This window comes from Equus asinus, chromosome 6, assembly GCF_041296235.1.
Source record: "Equus asinus isolate D_3611 breed Donkey chromosome 6, EquAss-T2T_v2, whole genome shotgun sequence".
Lineage (NCBI taxonomy): Eukaryota > Metazoa > Chordata > Mammalia > Perissodactyla > Equidae > Equus > Equus asinus.
In genome coordinates this window covers 98,362,198-98,369,600 of record NC_091795.1, presented here as the reverse complement: position 1 = coordinate 98,369,600, position 7,403 = coordinate 98,362,198, and positions in this window count along the sequence as shown.

Below are 7,403 nucleotides of genomic sequence, written 5' to 3'. Positions count from 1 at the left end.
GTGAGAAGAAGAGAAAAGGAAATCAGTAAAAGGATGGAAAAAGGTTTTATCAGTTCAATCGGAGATTGTTAATTCAGTCTAAGGGTTTAGAATATTTTAATGTCCATTTATGATGTTAATGTATGTTAATTGACATTCACTCTCCAGACTGTCTTTTTTTTATTACTTTTCAGTTGGGGTGGGGGAGGTGTGCTCTGCATTTGTTATTCAGTTTACGATCTTGGGATCAGCAAGACATCCCTTCTTCTCTCCTTCCCGGGAAGGCTTCATTGTCATTCAGTGGAAGCTTACCTGGAAACAAAAGTACAGGTTCCTCCTCTCAGAGTTCTGTGTTATCAGCCCTGACTCCTAATTCTGAATGGTATCTTAAGCTCTAAATCAAATCTTCTGCTTAAGGTTTGCAGGCCATTTCTCCACTTCTTTCTTCTCAGAACATGAGAACAAAAAGCCAACATTAGTAAATCTTATTAAACTTGTCCCTTATAAAAGTAGCCTACACACGTTACTGAAAACTCAGAAAAGGAAATAGGTATGTGCACGCGTTCTACTCACCACCCAGAAACTCACTGCTGACATCTTGGTGTGTTTCTGTCTTTATTCATTTTTCCTCCTTCTTTCCAGAAACACAATGTTATGTTCTACTCTTTGAAATAAACCAACAAAAGAAAATCTGACTTCAATATAAGCAGAAGATTTAGAAATACTATTTATAAAGGAAAGGAAATGAAAATCACTCGCCGCCCCTCCATCCAGCACAGGGCTAAGTCTGCAGGCCTTCCCGGGCCTTCTGCACACCTGTGTGCACGTGTCAGCCTTCCCGGGCCTTCTCTACACATGCGTGCATGTGTCGGCCTTCTGTACACCTGCATGCATGTGTTAGCCTTCCCAAGCTTTCCCTACATGTGCGTGCATGTGTCAGCATTCCCAGGCATTCTCTACAGGTGCGTGCATGTATCCACCTTCCTGGGCCTGTTCTATAGGTGTGTGCAAGCCTCAGCCTTCCTAGAGCTTCTCTACAGGCGGATGCATGCGTCGGCCTGTTGCTTTTAATCATCTTTCTCCTGTGAAGTGTTTAACCAAGTGAGGTCATACTGTATGTATAATTTTGTCACCTGCTTTTTTTCACTTAACAGTACCAAAAATTCTGCAAGGCGAGTGGACCAGAAACGGGGCTAGGTTGCCATCATGGTTTGGGGCTGCTGTTTTCTGCCTCCTTCCAACTGCCCCCTGGGGCAGCTGGGCTTTGAGAAGGGATTTCTGAATGTGGTTAAAGTTCTGGCCATACCGTGCAACCTCTGGGCGCTAGCGCCCCGCTTCCCCTGCAGCCGGAGAACCGAGAAATATTCCGAGGCTCAGTAAAGCCATCACTTTAATGCCTCAGAAAGAAAAACTAGACCATTTGTTTGCACTGCTCAGGCTCCAAAGTTCCACTTGACTTTTGGGACAGCAGTTTTATATTCTAGCAGGAGAGGGGGAGGGGAAGAGAGAGAGAGAGCCACAGGGAGCAAGGGGATGAGAGGTGCAGAGAGAGACCCAAAGGACCCGAGTTCACTCTGTCACAGAGGTTTTGTGTCCAAACTGCATCCAGAGGCCAAGATAAGGAAGCCACAAGCCCTCAGCCCTCCTGCCTCCCACTAATGCTTGAGTATACTACGTGCCTGTTTGTTTGCTTTTCCAAGCCTGTGCTGAAATCCTGAAATCTGAGCCCTTGGAGGCCACAGCCCCAGCTCAGGGGATCAACATTTGGGCGAGCTTCTCCCAGGGCCAGCCATCCCAAGGAGAGACGCGTCGAACACTGAACAGTAGCCTATTCAGCTCTGACCGAAAAGGTGCTCCAACGAAATAAATGTGTTCCAGCTGCCGTGGGGGAGGCAGCCGCTTTCGTCTCCCCAGGCAGAGCCCGCTGGAGTCTAGGAGGAGCCGGATTCCGAGAGCAGAGCGTTTCTGACTCTGCTACTTTTTGGAGGCTATCTGACTCGAGGTGGCTTTCTGATGTGGCTAAGGGAGCCATGTCGATCTTGGCAGAGGTCGAAGACGACCATCTGAACATCTGCTCTGTGACAGCTGCCTTGCATCACTGCCACCCATTCAGTCCGAGCAATTTCCACAATTTTATATGGACACAAATAGGCACTTGGATACGTTTAGCGCAAGGAAACATTGCACACATGATATTATTAATTTAAAAATGTCTCTAAAACACAAGTTATAGAAGAGCAGGAAAACAATAAAACAAAAACAAAACCCCAGTGGTTTTTGTATCCTCAAATGTCAGGCACACGGTTTTGTGTTGCTTGATGCCAATTTACAATGGGGTCAATGCTACTAAGATAGTTTTTTTTTCAAAAGTTCTCTAGTAACGTTGAATTTTTTCAGTGCAGAAAACATAATAAAACCACTGTAATACCCAAAGTGCCATAAATTAGTTTAATAAAGATCTTGGTGTAAAGGAGGCCTCGTGACAAGATCTGTTTCATTATTATGGTTTTTCTTTTGTTAATTTAAAGCTGGTTTCTTTGACTTCTGTGGGCAAAAAAAACATTTAAGAGTACTAACTGTTAATATGTAACTAAATCAATGTTTCTTTTCCAGTTTTTTTATTCTATCTTCCACGTAACTCTTTTTTTTAACCTCCAAAGAGGACTTTTAGTTTTTTGGTTTGGGGTTTGTTTTGTTTTGTTTTGTTTTGGTGGGGAAGATTTGCCCTGAGCTAACATCTGCTGTCAATCCCTCTCCTGTTTTTGCTTCAGGAAGATTAGCCCTGAGCTGATATTCATGCCAATCTACCTCTATTTTGTATGTGGGTTGCTACCACAGCATGGCTGATGAGTGGTATAGGTCCATGCCCAGGATCCAAACCTGTGAACCCAGGCCGCCGAAGTATAGTGAACTTAACCGCTATGCCACAGGGCCAGCCCCAAGCACTTTTAGTTTTAAGGGGAGTGTAATTTCCACAGCAAAGTGATTAAGAAATTCTGGTACTTTCTTATTATTTAAGCTATACCATGCATTTATTTATGCAGCAACACAACACTACTAGATAGCCATGTGTATGTGATGTGCTGTGTGTGTAACGCAGAATGTGTAATGTAGTGTGTGTGTGGTGTGGTTTGTGTGTGTGATGTGGTATGTGTCTGTGATGTAGTGTGTGTGTGATATGTGTGTGATACAGTGTGTGTGATGTAGATACACGTGATGTGCATGTGGTGTGTGTGGGGGGTGTGTGTGTGAAATGGAGTAGGTGTGTGTGATGCAACGTGTGTGTGTTATGTGGTGTGTGCATGTGATGCAGTGTGGGTGTATCTATTGAGAGAGAAAAGAGACCGAGGTCTCTGTCTCCCTCCTCTCTCCAGCCCTATATCCTCGGGTCCCAGCGTGCCTTGGGGATTTTCCTTTGCCGTTGCTCGCAGAGGGAAGGAATCTCACACTCGCATTAGCTGGCGTATGTCTCTCCACCTACTCAGTCTCACAAAGCAGACGCGCCATATCATGCACGATGAGCCACGCCATTCCAAAGCTGTTCAGTGCCGTATTAATAAATGTCCTGATGCAGAAGAAAGCCTTCCCTGTCTGTCACCCAAGAAGGGCTGAATTTAAAAACATGGCATATGTCTATCTTTATCTAGGCCAAAAGTATTCCCAGATGATACTGTGTGATGCCAAGCTCTCCCCCATCAGAAGCACACGCGCTTGGGACTGAGGTTACAGGTTAAGTCATCACACCACCACACTTATCTTCTTAATTTTTTGACATCTGCGTCATTCTGATCACATGGGAGCCCGGTTTAAACTGTTTCCGAGTTGCATCATCTTAGAGCCCACTATGGCGGGTCACTCTCCTGCTTAGAAATGTTCCATGTCTACTGCTCTACACAGAATGAAGTCTAAACTCCTTAGCCAGCAACTTAAGTCCTTTCAAAATACTCTAAATAAAGGATATTTTAAGTGTTACCTCCTACTGCTTCCCAAAGGTAACTTCCACGCCAGCCAGGCAGGGCAAGTGGAAATCCTTAAACACACTCCCTCTTCAATTTCCTTCTACTCCATACCTCAGTTACATACCACCCTGCGACCCAGTTTCTTCCACCCAACCAAAGCAGGCTGACCTATCCCTCCTTCTGTTCTTTGAAGAGTTCCCTGGAACCTAGCCCATGGGACGTTCTCCCTACGCCCGGGCCAGCTGTGAGCACTAACGCACAGGGCCACAACCACAACATGCAGTCTTGGTCTCCCCAACCAAACCGGGAGCTCCCAGAGGGAGAGAGATTGTGGCTTCCTCTAGTCAACAAGTCTTTATGTGTGTTTCCTGTCGCACCGGTGATGGCAGATGACAAGAAAAGTAAGTATGTGTCAGGCAAGTGCAGCTGCACTATAGATACACACAAGCAGGTGAAGAAGTGGTTCAGACAGGAGCGAAGGATACACTGTGTCAAAAGCTGCTGGCAGATCAGATAAGAGAAGACGGGAAATTGACTAAATTGGATAAAGATAGGTATTGGAGGGTTGATGTCAAAAGGGAGTGAGCCACTCATCCAATAAAAGCAAAACTAAGGAATCAGGAACATTCGAGGGTTCTTGGGCTGCATGAAGAGCCCAGTTGAAGTTGATGGTCATGAATTTAAGGAGAGATCAGTCAGTGCGGTTATGGGATTCCCTACATCCATGTTCAGCCTCCTGGGTACCTACAGAATAGGCAGAGAATTGGATTTTACCAGGGCTTTCATGAGCAGGTCAGATGGTGAGAGAGATAAGCAAGGGAGGGCTTGTGTAGATGGAGCACGGAGTCGTAACTGGAATAGGGAGGAAGAGAGAAGCTGAGGGAGGCAAGGGACGGGGACAACGCAGAAGGATCAGCTGCTCGCTTGTTCCGTATGTGACGAAGAACGCTTAGATTCCAGGACCTGAGGGAGTGTTGTCGTAGTCTGTTCCAGCTGCTGCAATAAAACGCCGCAGCCTAGTGGCTTGTAAACAATCAACATTTACTTCTCACGGCTCCGGAGGCTGAGAACCAGAGATCAGAGTGTCATCTTGGTCAGGTGAGGGCCGTCTTCTGGGTTGCAGACTTCTCCTTGTCTCCTCACTGCAGGGAAGGAGCAAGGGAGCTCTGTGGGTTCTCTGTTACAAGGGCACTAATCCTTTTCATAAGGGCTCCACCCTTATGATCTAATCACCTCCCAAAGGCCCCACCTTCTAATATTATCAAATTTAGGGATAAGAACCTCAACATTTGAATTTGGGGGGAACAAAAACATTCAGACCATAACAAGTGTGCAGGAAATCTAGGACATTGTGGGCACAGAGTGGGTACTTGAAACTACGCCTATGGGGGGCATAGTCACTGGTAATGGCTAGATCTAAAGTTTGACTTGAGAAAGGGGGGCTGGGGTGGGAGGGAGTGCAAGATAATTGGACGAGAGGAAGTCAAAGAACTGAACAGCCAGAGTATTGAAAGGGTAGTCTCTGCAGACAGTGCAGTCACCACAACTAGGGCAGGAGGAGTCCTGGAGGGAGGAGCCGGAGCCGGGAGCTGCGTGGAGAAAGGGGAGCTGCCTGAACATCGGTAGATCCTGAAACAAGGAAAGGTAGTGGGGGGCGGGGGTAATCTGATGGCAGGAGCGCCAGATCTGGGAGGGGCGGGGTGAGGAAAGGGTGATTTGGAAGGGGCAGTAGAAAGCAGGAAGGCCCTCTACCTGTCCTCCTGGCCCAACTGTGCAAGGACTTGTGATAGAGAGTGGCGGTGCTGAGACAGCTGCAGGGGGCGCTGGTTTAGCCAGAGCGAGAAGACGAAGAGAAGACTCACAGAGGAGTGCTGTCATGAGCCGCCTCAGTTTCTGGAGGTACAAGGGAAGAAATTTGGTAGTTGGGGAAGTATGGGAAGGGAAGTCATTTTAGGGAGCTGTACAGGGCCGTATATCACGTATTTGGGGCTTTATTTTTATTTGCTTTGGCAACTACTATAAGTAGATAAAGTGTATGATAAGAATTAATGTGATGCTAAGAACTGTCTTCACTTGTGCTCCACTGAAATGGCAGTGGAGAGAAAGACTGCGTCACCTGGAATAGATGCCACACAAAGGCCCACCCGGTCTGCTGACAATGGAGGTTCGTAATCACAGGGTCACCAGAGCAGAGCAGGGACAGTGAGACCCACCATGGAGTTAGACAGTATATCACCACGAGAGGAGACGTGGGTGTGAGTGAGCACTGAGCAGCTCTGCCACGGCACACAGGTGGAGGAGGTATGGAACCATTCCCTGGACAAGGCAGTGTCTTGGTTCAGCTGCTATATAAAGAGAATCAAAGTAATAATGCCTTAAACAATGTATACATTTATTTTTCTATCATATAGAGATCAGGTAAGTGGTCCATGGGTAGTATGGGGGAGTCACAATCAGACACCTTCTGGCTGCTGTTTTGCCATTTCAGCATGTGGCCTCCATCTGAGAGCGTGTGAAGGCCACCCCAGTTTCCACTGAGTCCTCCGTCTATCCAGCGAGGAGGAGAAGTGGAGGACGTGCTCGTTTCTGTGAGTGCAAATCAAAACATTACACACATGGCCCCTGGTGACATTCCACTGGCCAGTGGTTAGAGACATGGCCACAGCCACATGGGGTCTTGAGAAGGTAGTCTTCAGCCAGGCAGCCAGGCACCCAAATAATCATATCATTTCTATGTTAAATAGGGAGAATGGATATTGGAAAACAATTAATAGATGATAAAATTAAAGGAAAAATATTCTATTTATTTATTTATTTATTTTGGTGAGGAAGATTGTCGCTGAGCTAACGTTTGTGCCAATCTTCCTCTATTTTGTACGTGGGATGCCTCCACAATGTGGCTTGATGAGTGGTGTGCAGGTCTGCACCCAGGATCTGAACCAGCAAACCCCAGGCCGCCCAAGTGGAGCATGTGAACTTACCCCACTGGGCCATGGGGCCTGCCCCAAAACTTAATTTTTAAGAAAGAGAGATTTTATGAGCTACAATCTGGGATTTTAAACTCATAAAATTAGAAATAAGTAATGTAAAAATTCTAATTATTTTGCAATTAATAAACTCTCCTTTACTTGAAATCAAATGAAGCATTACAAACTATCTAGTATGCAATGAAAAGAACATTTTATACTACAACTTGGAGGACACCATGAAATTTTTATGAGGAAAAATGTGTAACTGTAAATGCTTTCATTACTAAAGAAGAAAGAGAAAAAAGGAGAATCAGTCATATCCTGATCTTAGGAAATTAGAAAAAGAGCAAGAAAACAAACCAAAAAAACTCAGAAAGAAAATAAATGAATAAAGATCAAGGTTGATGTTAGTGACAAGCGAAACAAAAATAGAAAAAATAAATTCAAATATTGATTCTTTGTTGAGAACAATTAAAACATAAACTCCTTCGATCTG